The following is a 26,008-nucleotide window of genomic DNA, read 5'->3' on the forward strand; positions in this document are numbered from 1 at the left end:
TCATGGGCAGCTAGATGCACTTTGTCCTCTCCTGCACTCCTAGTGGTGCTCTTGGGTGGCTCTCCAAGGATCATGGGCAGCTAGATGCACTTTGTCCTCTCCCGCACTCCTAGTGGTGCTCTTGGGTGGCTCTCCAAGGATCATGGGCAGCTAGATGCACTATCTACTTGAGGGACTTGAAGTAAAAACAAGCCAAAAGGTCCAAAAGTTGTTTACACCTAGTAATTTTGGAGGGCTTTTGTTACTTAGATTGCATTGTGCTTTTGCATAGTCCATAAGCTACCAAGTTTGAAACAAATCATGCAGGGGTAAGGTGGTCAACAGAGCTCCAAACGGCTTTGTGGTACTTTCCAAGCATCAATGGCCATCAAGGCTAATCCGTTGTCCATGCTTGCTATAAATTTAGCCTCCCATGCCATGTTTAATTCACCAATTGGTATACTTGTTGACCAACATCTATTCTTGATGCATACCAAACCCCGATCAAATTTGAACAAATTGAGCTTCATTTCTAGGTAGATAAAGTGGGCAGCACTATACACAACTAAACCTAGGTAAGTTTTCTGTGCCTGACAAAAAGAAGGTATTTTGGTCATAAGCTTTGGACAACTAATGCCAAGAAATGGCCTCAAGCACAATTTCTTATCCACGCCTGTAAAATGAAGGGGCAAATGACATCGTCTAGTTGCATGGCTCCACATGTGTGTAAACAAACCCTAAACTAGGCACATCCCAAATCTCAAACCATTCCAAGTAAGTAAGTTTCAACCAAATGCATCACCTTGTAAAAAGTTATTCAAGCCTAGTGAAGAAGAGGCCCTCCTGATGCTAGATTTAGACATGGCTGAAAAATTATTCTTACTAGAACATGAACTAGTTGCATGTTAACTTCATCAGAGATTGTGCATTATGCGATGGACTTATAGGCCAATACATTGACACTTAGTCAAATTTTGCAATTTGAGTCTAAAATTAGTGAATATGTGTTATGAGCCATGCACGTATTTGATTCACATGAGATTTTGGAGTAATGACCCTCTATGCATGTATGATTCACATGAGATTTCATAGTAATGACCCTCCATGCATGTACATGGCAAATATCAGTTCTTATAAGATTTGGACAAACATAGCTACTATTTTTAGGGCATTGTCATAAGTAGAAGTTGTTCCCACCTAGCAGTTTGATGCACTTAAAACAACCCCAATCCACAAAAACCTTGCAGATAGATCTAATAGAAACATAGAAGCCTAGTGCAAGAGCATGAGTCAGTTGGACATGTCTATGAAACAAAAAATAGAAAAAAATCAAGTTTTATGTTTGACAGGGAATGTTTGTTTCTAAAAATAGACAACTAGATGTGTTCTGATGATAGAACGAGTCCCATATAAGTGTTGAGATATCGAGCTCGTCTAGTGAGGCGGTGGACATTGATGATGACCCGCCTGGGGGATAGGCCCCACACTTACACCACTGGCATGGTTGGTGAGATCTTGGGTGATATGCGGCCAGTGGGATAACAGGCTGTGTGACAGCCATTCTAGAGACTGGCATAGTTATAGCACCAGCTCATTTAGTTGGGTTCACACTATAGAGAACCCTTGTATGTATTTGGTTGAGTACCTTTCATATTGTGTGTACTCTTATCTTGTATATGGTGTGTTGAGTGTTGAGTGAAGTAGAAGAAGATTTTCAGCCTCTCACCTTGTGTGTTCTCTATTAGGGTTATGTGAGTGCGTGTGTGCTTGCAAGAGCTCAAGCTCTCTTCCCCCCTGCATCTTTTCATGGTATCAGAGCTTGGTTTGTGCTAAGGGTTGAGCTGCAAGCAAGAGAACCACAGGAAGCGGTACGAGGGTAAGAGCTTCAACTACTCTTCCCTATTTGTGTTGGTGACTACACCCTTGTCGGGAGCTCTACGGGAGGCACAGACAAACGATCTCTGATTGAGGAGCTTTCTTCGCGGGAGTAAAGCTATAGGGTAACTATAATCCTATCAGATAACATTTTTCACGTCGAAAACGCGTTTCGGGCGCGTCTGGACCTCCAATTTTCAGAAAGCAGGGGATTTCGAGCACTACGGGTAAGTCATCGATTCTTTGCAGAACTCTGTTTTGAGAACTGCAGGAAGACAGATTGGCTGTGCAGACACAGTGCATGCTGCAAAGAGGTCAACAGTTGCCATTGGGTGTATGTATGCATATTGAAGTCACTGGTTGTGACATTTGAGAGTACTACAGTACCGCTGCAGAAAATACAACAGTTTGTGCAGGACAAACCAGAGTGCTGTTTTTGGTAAAATTGTGTGTCCGGCAAGATGTCAAATGATGGCATAACCCAGAGTGCTGTTTCTGGTAAAATTGTGTGTCCGGCAAGATGTCAAATGATGGCATAACCCAGATTGTGACTGAGAAGCTTGATAAGAACAACTTCTATGCTTGGAGGTTCACGTTGACGAATTTCCTGATGGGAAAGGGCTATTGGGACTACATAGAAGGTGAGCATGAAGAGGCACCGGAGATACCGGACATAAATCTGACTGCTGCTCTGCAGATGTGAAAGAGTTTAAAGACTGGAACCAAGAAGCCAGGAAAGTTATATATTGGCCCTCCATTAATATACAGGACACCATGATTGGGCACATTCAGGATGCCAAGTCCTCCAAGGAGGCGTGGGATACCTTGGTAAAACTCTATGAAACAATAACCAAGGCACGTAAGATACAGTTGAAGAATGAACTTCATATTGTGGAGAAAAAGAGCATGTCTGTGAATGACTATGCATTGAAGATAAAGGGTATTGTGGAATCCCTTGCATCTATTGGTGTGTTAGTAGATGATGATGATAAGGTGGAAGTTTGTCTACGTGGTCTCCGGCCACAATACAAGGCGTTTAAGACGTCTATTCAGACTCGGGAAAACATTCCCAACTTTACAGATTTGGTGTCTATGCTGATTATAGAAGAGAAGAGCTTGGGTGAAAACCAACAGTCTTCACAAAACAAAAACAGTTCAGAGCAACAGGCCTTCTACACAAGTTCAGGTAGAGGACGAGGTAGAGGAGGCCGTGGACGCGATCAAGGAGGTGGCCGAACAGGTAATCAAAATTATGGCCAGTAGCAGCAGCAACAACAGTCCCAGAATACACAACAACAACATCAACAACACATAGGTGGAAGAGGCAAATTCAGAGGCAGGGGGGAGTCAAAGAGGATGTGGAAATTGGCAAAGGCAATATAATGATGCACGTGAATGCTTTTATTGTGGTAAGCCTGGACATGTGCAAGCATAATGTTATAAAAAACAAGCTAACATACAAAATGGGAAAGTGCAGCAGAACAACTATGCATCCTCAAGCAGAAACAATGAGGATAATGAAAGGTTGTTTGTTATGCAGCATGTCGTGAATGCCATGTCTGAAAATGTTGAAGCAGCACAAAAAGATGATGTATGGTATGTGGATTCAGGTGCTTCGAACCACATGACAAGTCATGGGGAGTGGTTCAAGGAGATGAAAAACCTTGAACGACAAGGTTTTGTGGAAACAGGGGATGACACTGCTCATTCAATTGCCCATGTTGGAGATGCGCCATTGTCTATGCAGGATGGCAAAGTGAAGTACCTTGCAGATGTACTTCACGTTCCAAACATAACAAAGAATCTGGTTTCAGTTGGCCAGATGATTGAGCAGGGTTTGCAGGTTCGGTTTAACCCTGATGGTTGTTATGTTGAAGACTTTAAAGACAAGTGCAGGTTGGTTGCAAAAGGCAACAGAGTGGGCAAAATGTTTACGTTGAATGTAGACATGCCTGGAATGAGTGCTGCGATGTTTTGCAAATAGTTCGAGAATTGTTGCAGACACAGACATTTGGCATAAAAGAATTGGACATGTGAATGTGCAGAGAATGAAGTCTATGCAGACTAAAGGAATTGTGACAGGGCTGCCAAAATTTAAAGTGGAAGGTATGCAGAGAATATGTGAAGCATGCCAATTTGGAAAGCAAACAAAGCATGTATTTCCACGTAACATATATGTGAGCAGAAATGCACTAGATGTTTTGCATTCATATGTATGGGGTCCTACGAAGACCATGTCTATGGGAGGCTGTAGGTATTATGTGACATTCATTGATGACCACACAAGGAAAGTGTGGGTATATTTCATGAAGGAGAAGAGTGAGGTGTTCACTCACTTTCAGAATTTCAGAGTTTTGGTTGAAAAGCAAACAGGGAAATATGTAAAGTGCCTAAGGTCAGATGGAGGGGGAGAGTACTTCTCCAATGATTTCTCTGAATTTTTGAAGAAGAATGGTATTCGGAGACAATTTACATGCAGATACACTCCGCAACAAAATGGAGTTGCTGAGTGAAAAAACAAGCACATTGCTGAGATTGCACGAGCATTGATGGAAGAGAAGAATATGCCGCATAGCTATTGGACTAAGGCTGTTTCTACAGCAAGCATTGATGGAAGAGAAGAATATGCCGCATAGCTATTGGGCTAAGGCTGTTTCTACAACAATATACATCATGAACAGGACTCCAACTGCAGCCATACATGATGTAACTCCAGAGGAGAGGTTCACTGGCAGAAAACGTGATTTGTCTCATCTGAAAGTTTTTGGATGCATTGCATATGTGCATGTGCCAGATGAGCTGAGAATGAAGCTGGATCCAAAAGCTCAAAAATGTGTGCTTATTGGATATTCCCATTGAGCAAAAGGGATACAAGTGTTATAACCCTGCTATACATGAGTTGAGGGTATGTTGTCTTTGATGAGATGAGCAGCTGGTATGCTACTAAAAAAGAAGCCGTTGGGACTGATGTGTGGTTGCACAGAATGTAGGTCAGCAGCAGCAATCATAGTCTTTGAGTGGACCAGGAGAGTCCTCATCTAGTGGGTCTGTTGATAGACCATGGAGTGCCAGGCTGCGTCATAATACCAGTCCTGCAAATGTGATTAGTACATCACGTAAAGGAAAAGAGAAAGTGGTTGAGCCCCTTGGTATGCCTGACATTTCTGCAGGGCATTCTCATGTTGATGGAGAGTCTAGTGGCTCAGATATGAGCCTTGATGAGGAGCTTGGGATCCCAGCTATGAGAACACCTGGTGTAAAGAAGGCTATGGAAGCCATGAATGAAAAGCTGCGAAGATCTGGGAGAGTGAAAAACCATGTGCAGAGGTTTACTTATGATGGTTATGTGGCACATCACTATGCATATATGGCAAAGGTTGTGCAGGTTGTAGAGCCCACATGCACTGATGAGGCTGTTGGAAATGTGTGTTGGGAGAAAGCTATGGATGAGGAGATGGCTGCACTATATGGAAATGAAACTTGGGATTTAGTGCAATTGCCTGAAGGCAAGAAAGCCATTGGATGCAAGTGGGTGTACAAAGTAAAACATAACAGTGATGGAAGCATAAACAAGTATAAGGCTAGATCGGTAGCCAAAGGGTATGCGCAGACATATGGCATTGATTATGAGGAAACTTTCAGCCCAGTTGCCAAGATGGCAACAGTGAGAGTTGTGATAGCAGTGGCTGCGTCAAAGCAATGGTCTTTACATCAGATGGATGTAAAGAATTCATTCTTGCATGGGGATTTGCAAGAAGAGGTGTATATGTTGCAACCACCTGGTTATGAGGATGTGAGTCACCCCGAGCATGTTTGCAGGTTGAAGAAAGCTTTGTATGGCTTAAAACAAGCACCAAGAGCATGGTCTGACAAGATTTCTGAATATCTTGTCACTATTGGCTTTCATGTAGCCAATGCAGATTTCTCGATATATGTGAGACATGGTGATAGAGGGGTTGTGCTTGTTGTCATCTATGTAGATGACTTGATCATTACGGGGGACCATGATGCAGAGATCTTTGATGTAAAGATCTTGCTTAGACAGAAGTTTGAGATGAAGGATCTGGGGGAGCTCAGATATTTCTTGGGCATTGAGGTGATTAGGTCACCACATGGTATTAGATTACTGCAGAGACAGTATGGCTTAGACATGTTGTCCAAGTATGGTATGACAGGCTGTAAGCCTATTTCCGTGCCATTGGATCAGAATGGCAAGTTGAGTGCAGATTCAAGAGAGATCTGGAGGATCCTACTATGTATAGGCGCATAGTAGGAAGCTTGATCTACATGACGATCACCAGACCAGATTTGAGCTATGCTATTGGGTTGGTAAGTCAGTTTATGCAGGTTCCACGGAAATCGCATTTGGATGCATTGAAACACATACTGAGGTATGTGAGGTCTACTTTGCATTGTGGACTATTTTATGAGACCGGGACAGAGATATGTGTACATGGGTACACAGATGTTGATTGGGCTGGTAGTATCTCAGATAGAAGATCTACTAGTGGCTTCATGTTTTCTTTGGGGAGTGCTGCTGTGACTTGAAGCAGCAAGAAGCAGCCTACGGTTGCTCTATCCAGTACAGAGGCCGAGTACAGAGGAGCTGCTATGTGAGGTAGCTTGGTTGAGAAAGCTACTTGCAGATTTGGGTCTATCAGTGGATAGACAAGTTGTCATTTTTTGTGACAACATTAGCAGTATACAGGTAGCATGTGAGGTAGCTTGGTTGAGAAAGCTACTTGCAGATTTGGGTCTATCAGTGGATAAACAAGTTGTCATTTTTTGTGACAACATTAGTAGTATACAGTTGGCCAGGTCCACTACCATTTTGTCAGAGAGAAGGTCTTGGCAGGAGACCTTGACCTTGTTTATGTCAGCACACAGGATCAGGTAGCTGACATATTCACCAAAGCATTGGGTATAGAGAAGCTCCGCAGATTCAGAGCTTCACTTGGTGTACATGAGATGGAGTTGAGCTCGAGGGGGAGTGTTGAGATATCGAGCTCGTCTAGTGAGGCGGTGGACACTGAATGACACCTGGGGGATAGGCCCCACACTTACACCACTGGCATGGTTGGTGAGATCTTGGGTGATATGCGGCCAGTGGGATAACAGGCTGTGTGAAAGCCATTCTAGAGACTGGCATAGTTATAGCGCCAGCTTGGGTTCACACTATAGAGAACCCTTGTATGTATTTGGTTGAGTACCTTTCATATTGTGTGTACTCTTATCTTGTATATGGTGTGTTGAGTGTTGAGTGAAGTAGAAGAAGATTTTCAGCCTCTCACCTTGTGTGTTCTCTATTATTAGGGTTATGTGAGTGTGTGTGTGTGCTTGCAAGAGCTCAAGCTCTCTTCCCCCCTGCATCTTTTCAATAAGTATAGGGCTTGGTGAGCATGCAGACTAAGAAGATATCACCAAAAAATGAAGCGAGGGGGACTCCCCCACCTCAACCATGGAAATAAGGGGTGCTCCCCCATTTTGAAAGTTGATCCCATTCCTTGGATCCCAAATGAAAACATGGAACTTGAGGGGCTCCCAAAGGTGTGTATGCTGGGATCCCATATGTAAGAAGTTAGAGTCGGTACTCTAGCAAATGGCAAGGTAAGGTATGTCAATGTAGAAGGTGGCATTGATAAGGTCCATGAAAAGTTGATGTAATCTAGGATCCCACATGAAGTGGATCAAGGCAAGTGCCCGAGCAAAGGCCACTAATGAATGGTAACCAAACTAAGTAGGGCCTATGGAACACAGTGGAAAAGATGGAGCTAAGGCCTTCGGATGTATTATGGAATGGAAGGGATTAAGAGCCTCCCCTCTCAAAAGGTGTAACAAGGGTGGAGGTGGGAACCCCCTCAAAAATCGATGTGGCAAGGATAAAGTATCTGCACCCGAGGATCCTGGATCCTAAATGTAAGTGCTAAGAGCAGGTGCTCTTGCAAATGTAAGCGATGAGTGAGAACCATGCAGCGACGGTGGATGATGATGGAAGTGGTGTACGCACCTCGAATGGTGGCAAGTAATCACACAGGTGAAGGGGTGTCCCCAAAAAAGATGTGTCAATGGTAGGGGAAAGATCATCCCCCTCAATAAGAGAAAGAGGGTGCTCAAATACAATGCTCGAGATGGCGAGGATGTGAGAAAACAGTATTTTTCCCAGCCCTAAAAAGGGTATTTTTTTTGGGTATTTTATGATTTATTTAGGGTTTTTTGTCTTGGCTGTTGGCCTACACCTTTTAGAATGACTGACCACAGCACCTTTTAGGCATGTTGCCTTGCCTATCTTTCATCATTGGAGTACTACTTCATTGTTATATCCGGTACCATATGGCCACTACCCAGGACAGTAGCCCCCTCTGCTACAAGCCATTATGGGATAGCATCCCTCTCTATGCTATCAACGTTTTACATCAACATGTCATATGTGTTTACCTCATACTTACATCTATGTTTACATATCAACATTTACTTTAGCACACCATCTGAGCTTACATCAGCGTTTCATCATCAAGCTTACATCCGCGTTTTACATCAGTAGGACATCAGCACCTCATCTGCAGTCATATGCATTACACACATCAGCGATTACATCAGCTTGTCTCATTAGGTTTACTTCAGGCTTACATCAGCATTTACATATGGGCTGACATCAGTGTTTATCTTTAGCCTGACATCAGTGTTTATCTTTAGCCTTACATCAGCGCTTACATCAAGGCTCACATTAGTGCTTACATAAGCATATCATCTGCGTTTTACCACTACCCATGGGACAGTAGTCCCATGTGCTATACATAGAGCATATCAACGTTTTTGCCTTTTCTCTCACCATCGGGACATCAACCCACTCTCTGCTACATCGAGACGGCAACCCACTTGTTGAAATATACAAGTGAATAGGGTGTGTGTGGGAACAAGCTCTTGGATAGAGGCTGCAAAAGAGAAGATGTTATTGTGAAAGAACCTGTGAAAAGGTGAGAAGAATCTACTGGGAGAGAATAAAGGGTAGCATGAGAGAATTTAGGAGTGGAGTTATTCTGGGAGATATTCAGGGAAAAGAGAAGAGGCGGAGAGAATCAGGCAAAAGGTGGAGATATTCTGGGAGTGAATCATGGAGAAATCAATGGGATTTGATGCTTGATGTAAACTCTATAAATTGAGGCATAGCCCTAATGAGAATTTGCTGGTTTTTGAGTATCCATGCCTACATTAATCTATTTGCTAATTACCCACTAATTACGTCTTAATTATTTACTAATCACTTTGTTAATGATGTTGATTCTAGTGTTTGATCCACCATAGCTCATCATTATGCTCAAATTTCAACATGGTATTAGAGCCATGCCTAGAATCCATCAGGTTTATGAGCCCATTAGTTAATTAATTAGGATTAGTAGATAATTAGCAAATAATCAAATTTTTAGTTAGTTTTTCACTTCCCCATTCACCCCTAGCCAGTGGAGGACTTCATTCAGCTTGCACACTCACAATTAGGGCACAAGCTTCTAGCATATGGTAGCTAACATCCTTGGCTTCAAGCTCATCAAGACGGCGCAACAAACCGCGAAGTAATTCAGGAGAAATCGACGTTTTGGTTGGTGTATTTTTTTCTGAGTAAATTGCAGATTTCTCCTTCATCAAATCAAATGCTTCTAATTCCTCCTAGCCCAAGGTGTATTCAAGCATGCTCTACAAGCTGGTGAAGACAGAATTCAATTTCATCAAGTCTACAGTGAGATCCAAGCTCTTCATCAAATCTGCAGGTGACTTTGGTAAAACAGAGATTAAGCTTTCAATATTTGGTCAAATCTTGTGTTTCTTGGCTTAATCCTCTACTAGACTCATTGCTATTGATGCCTTTGAAAGCATTTGAGCTCATTTGAAGTGGAAGGCACCAGATCTGGACTCCCCGCATACTCTGTTTTCTGCACACAAAATAGAGCATTAATTTACTAATCAGTTGATTAATCAGTGTTAATCACTGTATTTTGGTGCAATTGAGGGTTCAAATTAACCATTAGTATCTGATACAGATCCCTATAACTTCAGATTGCAAATCGGAGTTGGTTTGATACTCCAACCATCCCGTACAAATTGGTTACCCTTGATTTAGTGTAATTTTTGGTGGTTTTATGCTGATAAAATTATTGTAATCATCTATTAAACACCAGATTGAGTTGTAAAAGGGTAGACACTGCCCTTGAATCTTGAAATTGGATCAAGAGGTAAGACCCCCTTCACATCACCATGAGTTCAGCACAGGAAATAGCCAAATTTAATGGGGAACAGTTTTATACATGGCAGACAAAAACCATGTATTTGCTGATGAGGAAAAATCTGTGGGGATTAGTTGAAGGGAGAGATGAATGCCCAGAGAGAGGGAAAAATGAGTGGAAGAGTAGGAATGAAAAAGCATTGGGACTTATTGCACTCAGTTTAAATGATGAAATCATTCATCACATCACAGGGATACAGTGGGCAAAAGATGCATGGGATGAACTCAATAAATTATTTGGTACACAAGCAAAAAATTCAAAGATAAATCTGTTAATGCAATTCTACAAATTGGACATGAAGGAAAGTGAACCTTTAATCACACACTTGAACAAATATAAAAGCATTAAGCAACAGCAGCAGCTGGTAGCTACTATTGGCAAAAAGGTAGAAGATGATGAAGCATTAGCTGTACTTCTGAAGAGTGTGGACAAAGGAGATTATGAAAACATTGTAGCAACACTAAAGAATGTACCTGAATTGAAGATACACGAGATAGAAGCAGCTCTACTAGAGTAAGAGAGCAGAGGCAAAGAGAAGAAAGGGCTCGACTCAATAGTAGGAGAAGAAAAAGCATTCTTCACCCAAGGAGGATTCTCTTGAGGACGAGGACGAGGACAAGGAAGAGGCAGAGTAGGAGGGAGGACCTTCACTTGCCACAAATGTGGAAAGCCAAGAAACATGGCGAGAGACTACTACAGCAAACCCAGTGAAGAAGGAACGACATCGGCAAACTTCATGGAGGCTCCAAAGAAAGTGGAGTCGGATCATCTTTTCTGAGAGAGAGAGAGAGAGAGAGAGAGAGAGACCCCACAACCCAATGTAACCTGCCCCAACAAAGTAAAACCACCTCTGAGCCACCGATGATGTAGACCACGTGGTAGATGTATGTGTGAGCACTTTAGTCAAGGTCGCGGGCACTTATAGTAGCCTTGGACACATTGAGAGAGAGAGTGTGTCAAGGACTATGGAGTTTAGGGACTTGAGGCACTGGTCGCAGGCTATCAAGTAAGAGGGAAACTTGGTATAGGGTCCAGGTGTGCTAGGATTATTCACTTGAGGGGAGGTGTTGAAATATACAAGTGAATATTTCTTTAGCAATTGGTTGCTATATACATGTGATTTGTGTTAGTGGGGACGTTAAGAGATGTTAATAATGGGAGAGAAGAGAGGGAAGGATCCGGAGGAACGTAGACCTAATCATCAGAACGAGATGCTGATTCTTAGTTCCTCATTTGATTCATTGAAGCGGCATTTATCATTTGAAAAAATTGGTCTTCGATGATGTCTCTTTTTGTGTGGTAGGATTCTTGTCAAATGTTGTTGAGTAGGACCTGTTCCTGCATGCTTCTTCCTATGTGCTTTTTATGTTTTTATGTATATTTTAAGTGCTCTTATGTAGCAGATATACATGAAGTACAAGAAGTGAGTCATATAGACTCTTATTGAACTACTGATATGTGTTGACGTGGCCACTTGTTGGCGAGGATTGAAATAATTACGTTGACTTGCGAGGCTAATATAGATATCTTCACTAAGGATTGGAGATATTTGATTTGTGAAGATGATAGCATCGTTTGATTTGTGAAGATGATAGCATCGTTTGGAGAGGTTTGTAATTTGAAGAAAAATTATAGGTGATGGGTTGTACCATTGACCATGCTTTTGCCCACCATGGGTTCCTCATCTAGAGATGTACATGAAAATTGTCAATGGTGAGGTTTTGGTGCAAATGTCCTCTAGTGCATGAGTATGGATATGTACTCATGGAGCAACTGCTATATTAACATAGCCAAAAGAATAGTAAGCTATAAACTTACAAAATATAATGGCTATTGAAGATCCTTGGGAGTTGCTTGTGATTTTTATCATTTCTAGGTAGGCCATATGCGTGACTCCCTTGTGTTTGTGTTTTTTTTTTGGGTTACCACCTTGTGAGCAACAAGTTCTTGTGGCTACTCTCCTTTTTGAGAGAATAGATTCTTATGTTTACCTCATAGCTTCTGCACTTATACTTTACATCCAGAGGGGTGAAAACAGCATTTGTGAGTTTATCTTTGATGCGCTCATAAGTCTCCATTGCAGACGTGGGAATTGATTCTTGAATTTTTGGGTCAAATATTGTCGAGGCGGTAGGTAAGACTGCTGGTTAGTTACCATTGGGATTGTTTGAATACACAAACTCTTGTGTAGGTGCTGAATGCACGAGAGTGGTTAAGTGACTTGCTTGGTGATGTTTGGGCCTCCATTCTTGTCGAACTTTAGGTGAAGCTGTTGGGGTTGAAGTCGGTGGTGAGAGGCTTTCTTCATGTTGTTTGATTTTGGCAACCATATGATGGGATTACCATCATAGTATCCTTGTTGTTGAAGCATGTGCATAGGTATTCATCTTTGATGAACATTATAAATTGGTGGCTAAATCGTTTGGTGTTGAGGTTTCCTTCTTTGTGCAAGCTTAGGGGACATTGTGAAATCCAAGTGTTGGTATTTCCTTATTAGTACCCTTGTGCTTGCAGTAATCTTTTGGGTATCCACACTTGTTAACTTGGTGGAGTTCTTTGAGGAACTTGCATAGGCTTTTATGGATGGTGTTGTGGAGTACTTTTATTTTTCATTGACCTCTTGGGGAAGAGGCTTTGACTGTCGAGGCACCTAAATTTGATTAGCACCATCGTAGTAGCCTTAAGCAACAAGTAGCTGCTTCTCCATCCACTTTTTGATACCATTAAGATACCATGCGATTTTTGTTGTCTTGGTGGATTTTTCTTTTTGGTGGAAGTGAAAGGTTTTGGGTTCTCCTTCACATTGGTTGGCATTGAGGTTGTAGGTTTGAGACTCATGGGTATTTTTGACGATGATGAGGTTAGAGTCTCTTGTGGAGTGGATGTCAATGATAAGGCTTTCAAGCATGCAGTTGTGTCCTTTGGTGAGGTTTGTTGATAAAGAGGTGTTGGCTCTGGGGATTTTCCTTTGAGTTCCTTTGTTAAAGATAGATGGTTGCGTGGGGGGGAACTTCTTCAAGAATAGCTATTGATTGCGAGGTTTTGGCATCAAACTTCGTTGTTGGTAAGTGTTGAATTCACAGCAATGTGATGAGCTATGGTGGATTAAATGCTAGAATCAATATCATTAGAAAAGAGATTAGATGATAATTAAGATATGATTAGTGAGCAATTAATTGATAGCTTAATGTAGTCATGGATAATCAAAAACCAGCAAATTCTCATTAGGCTAATGCCTCAATTTATAGAGTTTACATCCAAGCATCTAATCCCATTGATCGCTCCTTGATTCACTCCACCTCTTTTGCTTGATTCTCTCCACCTCTTCCCAGAATATCTCCACACCTCCTAAATCTTCTCATGCTACCCTTTATTCTCTCCCAGTAGATACTTCTCACTTTTTCACAGCTTCTCTCTCATTTATAGATTCTCTTTTACAGCCTCTTGCTAAGGGCTTGTTCCCGCACACACCCTATTCACTTATATATTTCAACACCTCCCCTCAAGTGAATACTCCTAGCACACCTAGACCCTATACCAAGTTTCCCTCTTACTTGGTAGTCCGCAACTAGTAACTCATAGTCCTTGACACTCTCTCTCTATGTGTCTAAGGCTACTACAAGTGCCCGCCATGACCTTGACTAAAGTGCTCACACATACATCTTCCACATGGCCTACATCATCGGTGGCTCAGAGGTGGTTTTACTCTATTGGTGCAGGTTACATTGGGTTGTGGGGTTTCTCTCTCTCTCTCTCTCTCTCTCTCTCTCTCTCTCTCTCTCTCTCTCTCTCTCTCTCAAAAGATGATCTGACTCCACTTCCTTAGGAGCCTCCATGAAGTTTGCCGATGTTGTTCCTTCTCCACTGGGTTTGTTGTAGTAGTCTCTTGCCATGTGTCCTGGCTTTCCACAGTTGTAGCAAGCGAAGGTACTTCCTCCTACTCTACCTCTTCCTCGTCCTCGTCCTCGTCCTCGAGAGAACCGGTGAAGAATGTTTTTTCTTCTCCAGTTGTTGAGTCTAGCCATTTCTTCTCTTTGACCCTGGTCTCTTGCTCTAGTAGAGCTCCTTCTATCTCGTGCAGCTTCAATTCAAGTACATTCTTTAATGTTGCTACAATGTTTTTATATTCACCTTCGTCCACACTCTTCAAAAGCACTGCTAGTGCCTCATCATCTTCTACCTTCTTGCCAATGGCTACTAGTTGTTGCTTAATGCTTTTATATTTGTTCAAGTGTGTGATTAAAGGTTCACTTTCCTTCATATCCAATTTGTAGAATTGCATTAACAAATTTATCTTTGAATTTTTTGCTTGAGTGCCAAATAATTTATTGAGTTCATCCCATGCATCTTTTGCCCATTGTATCCCTGTGATGTGATGAATGATTTCATCATTTAAATTGAGTGCGATAAGTCCTAATGCTTTCTCATTCCTGCTCTTTCACTCATTTTTTCCACTCGCCTCTGGGCATTCATCTCTTCCCTCAACTAGCCCCCACAAATTTTTCCTCATGAGTAGATACATGGTTTTTGTTTGCCATGTATAAAACTGCTCCCCATTAAATTTGGCTATCTCTTGTGCCGTGCTCATGATGATGTGAAGGGAGTCTTACCTCTTGATCCAATTCCCCACATCACCTTTCCCATGTTGCACTAGAGAGATAAAAATGTGGGAAACTTGGACGTTCATTTACACAAAAATGTTTTGAGAGAGAAAGTAGAAAACATGATTGTCCCTGCTACTACGCACTAGAGAGAGAGACATAAAAAACCTTTAATAATAATCACCTACCTGAGAGAGCACTACAGAGATAGAGACAAAAAAGACCTTTAATAATAATCACCTACCTGAGAGAGCAAGGGGGGGATTGTGAGCAATATCTTATTTTTATATTGGATCCTTCAATCTACATTGAAAATATCTTATTTTTATATTGGATCCTTCAATCTACATTGAAAATAAATGAACATTTTCTATTTTTCTAGGAGAGAAAGCAACGTTGATTGTGAGGAAGGACACCTTGAGCAACCTACAAAAAAAAAGCACATAGCCTTACATGTATATCTTTTGGGGAGCTTGGAGCTCTCACCTAGTATAAAAAACTGCAACCTTTCATTAGGAGAGCAAACAAAAGTTAAAGCTTAAAATTGATGAGATTTTGTAATGGATTGGTCTCTTCTTATTCTTCTTCTTTTAGAAAAGTGATTAGGCTCAGCATTGTAGATTTGACTTTTCAATTAGCTAGGAAATTTAGCAGCTTCTAAATGCTAACATTAAAGGTTGATATACTTCTTTGGTTTAGTGGTCGAGGTTTTTTGTTATTAATATGATTAATTTAGTGGCCCCCCAAATGTAAAAATACCTCCATTGTGCACCAATACCAACTCTCTTACTGCACGCACACCCCTCCCCGCCATTCCCTTTCCTCTATTGTGAGTTGAAGGAGATTATCTAATAGCCTCCTCTAGCCTTGCTTATCAGATGCTCAAGCTCTCTGTCTCTCTTTAATACTACTAAAGTAGCACAAGATATACCCCTTAGACACATCTTCTGGTCTTAAAATTTAGGGAAAAATGAGACATTTTTCTTTGTTGCTAGTAGTGAGGGTGCTACTAATAAATTGTAATGGAGAGAGAGAGAGAGAGAGAGAGAGAGAGAGAGAGAGAGAGAGAGAGAGAGAGAGAGAGAGAGAGAGAGAGAGAGAGAGAGAGCAATGTTGATTTACAAAAGAGGAGTAGCAACTACAAACATCTTCAGTAGCACCAGCTCCTTGTTAGCAATAGTAGTAGCAATAGCAGCATAATGCTTTCACAGCATGAGTTCCTTGTCTGCAGCAGCAAAATGCTCCCATAGCTATAACTCCATCTCTATCATCACCCCCTTCTTCAACTGTGGAGAGTAGCACCATTCCCAGCCAAGTCCACAACAAAAGCTCCCCCCTCCCACATCATCGGACCGTGCACCCTACCCAAGTTTGAGCTCTGGCAGCTATGGGCATCTCGACTGGTCCAAATCCTTGTAATATTGCTCTGTAGTATAACCTCTATTGCAGAACCTTTCCTTCTCAAAGTTCTCATCTCGAGATCTTGAGGTCTATTATGATACTGCTATGGAGAACGTGCTGGCAATGCAAGAGGTCACCTTCTCCAACACCAACCTCATGGACCCCTCCCCCACCACCCAACATCAACCTCATGGACCCTCATGGGTGTTTCCCAATCTCTGGCAACAATCTAAGCTCTTGCAATTTGGGAAAACTCTCTCGTGCTCATGCTAGACTACTCCAATCAACTATTGAGAGGGGCCTCGCTATATTGAATCACCATTTTCACATTAACAAAGCCTTGAATCACCATTATTCTAAAGGTTGTATTACATGTAATATTTTTCCCATCTAAATGGGTTGATGCAACCTATGTGGTACAAAACATGCAAACCATTTAATCTTATCTTAATTAGATCTTAATTAAAAATAAAGTAGCTTGGATCTCTTACCTACATAGCACCTACAACCTGCCTGCAAAAACAAAATGTACGATGTATATAGTAATTTTCTCCCTAAAAAACTTGAAATAAGTTGGTGCAATACCATCATGCAACTTCAAAATTCAAAAACTTGACAATATAATCATGCAAAGTGAAAATTCAAAAACTTAATGAGATTCTCTAATGTACTAAAGTTGCTTAAATGCCTTAAATAGTCCTTTTTCTCCCACAAAATCTCTTTAACCTACATGAAGAAGGTAGGCCTAGGAGTGACTAAGCTAGCATGGACTCACTTCAAACCCAAATGGGCTATAGATGTCAAATCTTAATTGAGAAAAAACAAGGTAAACTACCTTGCATCAAGAAGTTCCTACAATGTTGGAAATTAGTTTTGTACATAAAGACTAGAATAATGGATGATGCTTGTAAGTGTGGCTATGCTGATTATTTTTTAAGTATATAAATTGATAAGAATGAAAGATTATAGAGAAATTTAGATTGAATGGACTAAGGGTTTAAAGACATGCACAAGCTTCACTTTAGTTATCTAAATAACTTGTATAAGTTTACTTCCCCTCATGTGTTTTTCAACTTGGCATCAACTTTTACTTGCCCTCTTGTTGTTTTGTCCTAGTGCTCTCTATTGTAACATGATCTTACTAAGTTTTAGGTGTACACCATGGTGCTTTTGAGAGTGCAAGCTCTTTATTGGCCTTTTGAATTGTAGGTTTTGTCAGTATGATTTTATTAGGCTTAGGATCATGTTAAGAGCTTTATAATAGTTATCTGTTGAAATTTTGGCACTCTTTGTGTAACTTTTAGAAGGTATTGCTAGTGCTTATTAGCTTTAATCACCTCATTTTCTAGGCCAAGTTTTATTCTTTTCATGCATTGATTATAGAAAAAAGAAATCACGAAGGTTGAATATGTAGCAAAGAGATGCAAGGTGGCTTGTTGTTGCAAATGTTTAGTAGTGAGAGTGGTGATGATAATGGCATTGTGTAGTGCTTATTACAGTATCATATCTAAGATAAGTGATCTTGTGGTAAATGGTGGGTGGTTGGTATCCCCTAGGAGGGTTGTAATGGCATTGTGTAGTGCTTATTACAGTATCATATCTAAGATAATTGATCTTGTGGTAAATGGTTGGTGGATGGTATCCCCTAGGAGGGTTGTAATTTTGTAATAACTTTTTGGTAGCATTGGAATTTTGTAAGGTACCTTAGGTTAGAGTGGTTTGTGCCACCATTGGCCGTTGGTGATAAGGGAATTGTGTTTTTTATTAGTGAGAACATTTGAAGTTCTAGGGGAATCATTCATACTTGTGCTAAGGATCATCACTCCAACTTCTTGTGGGCTTATTAAACTTCAACAAAATGAACCATGTATGATTCATAGTATACTTAATGGTAAGAGTGAGGAACTATCCTACATATGGATTCATAGAGGCTCCACTAACCTCTTTTCTCTAATCATATGTATATCTTTTTTGACGGTTTGCAACCATGCCAGTGGTGTAAGTGTGGGGCCTATCCCCCAGGCGGGTCATCAGTGTCCACCGCCTCACTAGACGAGCTCGATATCTCAACACTCCCCCTCGAGCTCAACTCCATCTCATGTACACCAAGCGAAGCCCTAAATCTATGGAGCTTCTCCTGTACCCAATGCTTTGGTGAAGATGTCAGCTACCTGATCCTCTGTGCTGACATAAACAAGGTCAAGGTCTCTTGCCAAAACCTTCTCTTTGACGAAATGGTAGTGGACCTCTATATGCTTCGTGCAAGCATGAAAAACTGGGTTCCTGGCCAACTGTATACTAGTAATGTTGTCACAAAAAATGACAACTTGTCTATCCACTGATAGACCCAAATCTGCAAGTAGCTTTCTCAACCAAGCTACCTCACATACTGCCATTTATACTCGGCCTCTGTATTGGATAGAGCAACTGTAGGCTGCTTCTTGCTACTCCAAGTCACAGCAGCACTCCCCAAAGAAAACATGAATCCACTGGTAGATCTTCTATCTGAGATACTACCAGCCCAATCAGCATCTGTGTACCCATGTACACAGATCTCTGTCCCAGTCTCATAGAATAGTCCACAATGCAAAGTAGACCTCACATACCTCAGTATACGTCTCAATGCATCCAAATGCGGTTTCCGTGGAACCTCAATAAACTGACTCACCAACTCAACAGCATAGCTCAAATCTGGCCTGGTGATCGTCATGTATATCAAGCTTCTTACTATGCGCCTATACATAGTAGGATCCTCCAAGATCTCTCCTGAATCTGTACTCAACTTGCCATTCTGATCCAATGGCACAGAAATAGGCTTACAGCCTGTCATACCACCATACTTGGACAACATGTCCAAGCCATACTGTCTCTGCAGTAATCCAATACCATGTGGTGACCTAATCACCTCAATGCCCAAGAAATATCTGAGCTCCCCCAGATCCTTCATCTCGAACTTCTGTCTAAGCAAGATCTTTACATCAAAGATCTCTACATCATGGTCCCCCGTAATGATCAAGTCATCTACATAGATGACAACAAGAATAACCCCTCTATCACCATGTCTCACATACAGCGAGAAATCTGCATTGACTACATGAAAGCCAATAGTGACAAGATATTCAGAAATCTTGTCAGACCATGCCCTTGGTGCTTGTTTTAAGCCATACAAGGCTTTCTTCAACCTGCAAACATGCTCCGAGTGACCCACATCCTCATAACCAGGTGGCTGCAACATATACACCTCTTCTTGCAAATCCCCATGCAAGAATGCATTCTTTACATCCATCTGATGTAAAGACCATTGCTTTGACGCAGCCACTGCTATCACAACTCTCACTGTTGCCATCTTGGCAACTGGGCTGAAAGTTTCCTCATAATCAATGCCATATGTCTGCGCATATCCTTTGGATAAACCAATCTAGCCTTGTACCTGTTTATGCTTCCATCACTGTTATGTTTTACTTTGTACACCCACTTGCATCCAATGGCTTTCTTGCCTTCAGGAAATTGCACTAAATCCCAAGTTTCATTTCCATATAGTGCATTCATCTCCTCATCCATAGCTTTCTCCCAACACACATTTCCAACAGCCTCATCAATGCATGTGGGCTCAACAACCTGCATAACCTTTGCCATATATGCGTAGTGATGTGCCACATAACCATCATAGGTAAATCTCTGCACAAGATTTTTCACTCTCCCAGATCTTCGCAGCTTTTCATTCATGGCTTCCATAGCCTTCTTTACACCAGGTGTTCTCATAGTAGCTGGATCCCAAGCTCCTCATCAAGGCTCATATCTGAGCCACTAGACTCTCCATCAACATGAGAATGCCCTGCAGAAATGTCAGGCATACCAAGGGGCTCAACCACTTTATCTTTTCCTTTACGTGATGTACTAATCACATTTGCCACTCCATGGTCTATCAACAGACCCACTAGATGAGGACTCTCCTGGTCCACTCAAAGACTGTGATTGCTGACCTGCATTCTGTGCAACCACACTTCCACTCACATCAGCCCCAACAGCTTCTTTTTTAGCAGCATACCAGCTGCTCATCTCATCAAAGACAACATCCCTGCTTACTCTCAACTCACGTGTAGCAGGGTTATAACACCTATATCACTTTTGCTCAAGGGAATATCTAATAAACACACATTTTTTAGCTTTCGGATCTAGCTTAGTTCTCAGCTCATCTGGCACATGCACATATGCAATGCACCCAAAAACTTTCAGATGAGACAAATCAAGTTTTCTGCCAGTAAACCTCTTCTCTGAAGTTATATCATGTATGGCTCAACCCAATAGCTATGCGGCATATTTTTCTCTTCCATCAATGCTCGCGCAATCTCAGCAATGTGCATGTTTTTCCACTCAGTAACTCCATTTTGCTGCGGAGTGTATCTGCATGTAAACTGTCTCCGAATACCATTCTTCTTCAAAAATTCAGAGAACTCATTGGAGAAGTACTCTCCCCCTCCATCTGACCTTAGGCACTTTACATATTTCCCTGTTTGCTTTTCAACCAAAACTCTGAAATTCTGGAAGTGAGTGAACACCTCACTCTTCTCCTTCATGAAATATACCCACACTTTCCTTGTGTGGTCATCAATGAATGTCACATAATACCTGCAGTCCCCCTTAGACATGGTCTTCGTAGGACTCCATACATCTGAATGCACAACATCTAGTGCATTTCTACTTACATATCTGTTATGTGGAAATATATACTTTGTTCGCTTTCCAAATTGGCATGCTTTACATATTCTCTGCATACCTTCCACTTTAAACTTTGGCAGCCCTGTCACGATTCCTTTAGTCTGCATAGACTTCATTCTCTGTACATTCACATGTCTAATTCTTTTATGCCAAATGTCTGTCTGCAACAATTCCTGAACCATTTGCAAACATCGTAGCACTCATTTCAGGCATGTCTACATTCAACGTAAACATTCTGCCCACTCTGTTGCCTTTTGCAACCAACCTGCACTTGTCTTTAAAGTCTTCAACATAACAACCATCAGGGTTAAACCGAACCTGCAAACCCTGCTCAATCATCTGGCCAACTGAAACCAGATTCTTTGTTATGTTCGGAACGTGAAGTACATCTGCAAGGTACTTCACTTTGCCATCCTGCATAGACAATGGCACATCTCCAACATGGGCAGTTGGATGAGCAGTGTCATCCCCTATTTCCATAAAACCTAGTCTTTCCGGGTTTTTCATCTCCTTGAACCACTCCCCATGACTTGTCATGTGGTTCAAAGCACCTGAATCCACATACCATACATCATCTTTTTGTGCTGTATCAACATTTTCAGACATGGCATTCACGACATGCTACATAACAAACAACCTTTCATTATCCTCATTATTTCTGCTTGAGGATGCATAGTTGTTTTGCTGCACTTTCCCATTTTGCATGTCAGCCTGCTTCTTATAACATTCTGCCTGCATATGTCCAGGCTTACCACAATAATAGCATTCACGTGCATCATTATACTGCCTTTGCCAATTTCCACGGCCTCTTTGACTCCCCCTGCCTCTGAATTTGCCTCTTCCACCTGTGTGTTGTTGTTGTGTATTCTGGGACTGTTGTTGTTGCTGCTGTGCTGGCCATAATTCTGATTACCTGTTCGGCCACCTCCTTGACCGCGTCCACGACCTCCTCTACCTCGTCCTCTTCCTGAACTTGTGTAGAAGGCCTGTTGCTCTGAACTATTTTTGTTTTGTGAAGACTGTTGGTCTTCACCCAAGCTCTTCTCTTCTATAATCAGGATAGACACCAAATCTGGTAAAGTTGGGAATGTTTTCTCGAGTCTGAATAGACGTCTTGAATGCCTTGTATTATGGCCCGAGACCACGTAGATAGACCTCCACCTTATCATCATCATCTACTGACACACCAATAGATGCAAGGGATTCCACAATACCCTTTATCTTCAACGCATAGTCATTCATAGACATGCTCTTTTTCTCCACAGTATGAAGTTCATTCTTCAACTGTATCTCACGTGCCTTGGTATTTGTTTCATAGAGCTTTACCAAGGTGTCCCACGCCTCCTTGGGGGACTTGGCATCCTGAATGTGCCCAATCATGGTGTCCTGTATACTAATGGAGAGCCAATACATAACTTTCCTGGCTCCTTGGTTCCAGTCTTTAAACTCTTTCACATCTGCAGGCAGTCGGTATCTCCAGTGCCTCTTCATGGTGCTCACCTTCTATGTAGTCCCAATAGCCCTTTCCCATCAGGAAATTCGTCAACTTGAACCTCCAAGCATGGAAGTTATTCTTATCAAGCTTCTTAGCCATAATCTGGGTTATCCCATCATTTGACATCTTGCCAAACACACAATTTTACTAGAAACAGCACTCTGGTTTGTCCTGCATAAACTGCTGTATTTTCTGCAGCGGTTCTCAAATGTCACAACCAGTGACTTCAATATGCATACATACACCCAATGGCAACTATTGACCTCTTTGCAGCACACACTGTGTCTGCACAGTCAATCTGTCTTCCTCCAGTTCTTAAAACAGAGTTCTGTAGAGAATCGATGACTTACCCGCAGTGCTCGAAATCGCCTGCTTTCTGAAAAAACGGAGGTCCAGACGCGCTCGAAACGCGTTTTCGGCCCAGAAAATATTGTTCGATAGGGAATATATATGTCCAATAGGACAGTATAGTTGCCCTATAGCTTTACTCCTGCGAAGAAAGCTCCTCAATCAGAGATCGTTTGTCGGTGCCTCCCGTAGAGCTCCGACAAGGGTGTAGTGACCAACACAAATAGAGAACTGGAGCTAGGGTGGGAGTGAGAGTGTCAATGACGTGGAGGAGAGCCCTTGCTCATGCAACCTCCTAGAAGAGAATAGGGCAACTCGCCACCCAACCGCCAGATATAGACCCTAGCTGGCTAACTATAGCCCTAGCCATCCACACTCCCCTAAATCGCCCATCTCCCCCTATCCTTAACCTTGTCCTGCAATGAGGGTTTGAAGGCCTAAACCTCAAAGTGCCAAAAGTATGTGTGAATGCAGCAAAAGAAATATGATCCATGACATGAAATGATAGCTCACGATAACGAGTGTAGAGCCATGAAGATAATGCATGAGCATCCCTCCTAAGATCAGGATCTGAGATGGTAACATAGTAATGTCAATGACGATGATGATGATGGAGTGTAACATAGTAATGTTGATACCGATGATGGGGTGCAAAGTATCTATCGAATGAGGGGTAAAAAAAGCCCATAACTATGCATGAACAATCTCCACAAGGTACCCCCAAATGTGTGATTGCTCCACAAAATACAAAAAATGTGAAAACACACTCATAAAGCACTAAGCATGTGAATAATCCCAAATAAAATGCCAATGCAAGTGATGGATGCCACAATTGAAACTCAACATAAGCCAATGTGTACTCCACATGAAAGAGCCTTCAAATGTGTGACAACCATCAAGAACACTCAAAGCTTGTGAACACACCTCAACAAGCACAATGCGTGTGAATCAATCCTAAACACCTCACCAAACCAAGAATAAACCCTCACAACAGACGAGATGTGTGAACTAAGAACACTCAAAGTGTGTGAACATGCCATAACAAGCACAATGCATGTGAATCAATCCCAAACACTTCACCAAACCAAGAGTAAACCCTCACAACACACAAGGTGTGTGAATAATGCATGTGAATCTCCTTGTTGTGAAAAAAAAACCTACACATAGCGTGTAACAATGGCCACTAGACAAAACAAAAGGTAGGTCAATGGCCCAATGCTTGAAGTGGCAAGTGAGTGTGTGTGAAAGCCAAAAAATTTAAAGGACTAAGATATGAGGATGGGGTTGTGGACAAGGTGTGTAAAGTGGGAAAAGGGGAAAGGGAGTGTTGTATGGAAAAGGGAAAAAGGAAAAAAAAAACCCTAAGGTCTTAATGCCCATTTTTTAACTCAAGCAAAGAAGTTATTTTTTTCCTTCTCCCTTTAAGCTCCATGATGCTTGCTTCCTTATTCTTCCTTTCACAATGCTAGCTTTTTTTTTCTTCTAGACTCTCTCTCTCTCTCTCTCTCTCTCTCTCTCTCTCTCTCTCTCTCTCTCTCTCGGTTATATTATACATTTTTTTAAAAATTCTACAATCTTGCATGTGCACTAGATGCTCGCTACTAGTATGATTCCAAAATGGACACTATGCTTTCTATGAAAGGGGAAGAGAGGGTCTGAATTTTGCTTTGATAATCAACAAGCACATTTCTACTGCCCCATTGCCTATGGGTTGGACAAGAAAGGAGGGGAGAAGAATATCCTTATCTTTGATCTAGGAGGTAGCACATTTTATCTGAGCATTCTGACTATTGACAATGGAGTCTTTGAAGTTTTGGCAACCAATGGAGATAACCACCTTGGAGGTTAGGAATTCGACCAATGTATCATGGAATACTTCATTAAGCTTATCAAGAAGAAGTACAACAAATACATTAGCAAGGATAACAAAGCTCTTGGTAAGCTAAGAAGGGAAGCTGAGAGGGCCAAGAGGGCTCTAAGCAACTAGCATCAAGTGATCAAGTTCCTTGTTTAATGGCATTGACTTTTCTGAGCCCCTTACATGGGCCTGGTTTGAGGAACTTAACAATGACCTCTTCAGAAAGACCATGGGACCTGCTAAGAAGGCCATGGATGATGTTGGTTTGCATAAGTCTCAAATTGATGGGATTGTCCTGGTTGGCAAAAGTACCCATATTCACAAGGTCTAGCAATTGTTGAAGGAGTACTTTAATGGGAAGGAGCCTAACGAGGGTGTCAACCCCAGATGAGATTGTGCCATACGGATAGTTAATCACAATGACATGATATGGACCATTGTTGAAAGATTTATTAAACATGCACATTTCATTGCATTTTAAAATACACTCACTGCTAATTAAGCTACATATTTATTTTTAAAGCACATATTTGTTCATCATGATTTATCAAGGGTTATTATTTTAAATAGAGATTCTAAATTTTATAGTAATTTTTGGACTACCTTGTTTGATAATTTGGTTACAAAATTAGATTTCTCTACTTCTTTTCCCTCTCAATCTAATGGCTAGATTGAAGTGACCAATAGCACAATCTTGGAGCTTATGTTTCATCATAACCTAGACAATCGGAAAAATATTTACATATTCTTCAATTTACCTATAATAATACCATCCATTCGGCTACTAAAAAGGCACCATTTGAGATTATGTATGGTAAAACCTTACATACACCTATGACCCATCTTTCATGTACTATTGGGGATGCTGATGTATTCACAAATAAGTTTAAGACTATTCATGAACAAGTAAAAGAAGCCATTAGAAAATCTTAAGAAAAAATGTCAAACAAGCTAACCAAAAGAGAAAACCAATGGCCTTTGAAAAGGGAGACTATATCCTTTTAAGAACAGAGAAAAGAATCCGATTGTCAAATTGGCACCTAGATTCCACAATGCTTTTCAAGTTTTAGATAAGATCAATGACTTGGGTTATAGACTACAACTACCTTTCCATTGGAGAATTCATAATTCTTTTCATATCAGTTTGTTACGGCCATTTAGAGGACTGATTCTTGTTTAGAAGAACCTCCATAATTAGTTGATAATGAGGAACAATTAGAACCACATAAAATTGTAGATCATAAACACAACATTACAGGTACATGCAACACATACACTAGATACCTTTCGACTTTTAAAAATCATCCAAGATAAGATGCTAGATGGATACCTAAAGTAATTTTTCCACACTTGTCCCAACATTATCCACTTATATGAGCAAACACACAACTTAGGATGGTTGCTAACCTGAGCAAGAGGGATGGTAGCAAACACCCTTTATGGGCTAATTGGGGAT

Source organism: Cibotium barometz, chromosome 41 (assembly GCF_041138505.1).
Source record: "Cibotium barometz isolate CiBa-2024 chromosome 41, ASM4113850v1, whole genome shotgun sequence".
NCBI classification, from domain to species: Eukaryota; Viridiplantae; Streptophyta; class Polypodiopsida; order Cyatheales; family Cibotiaceae; genus Cibotium; species Cibotium barometz.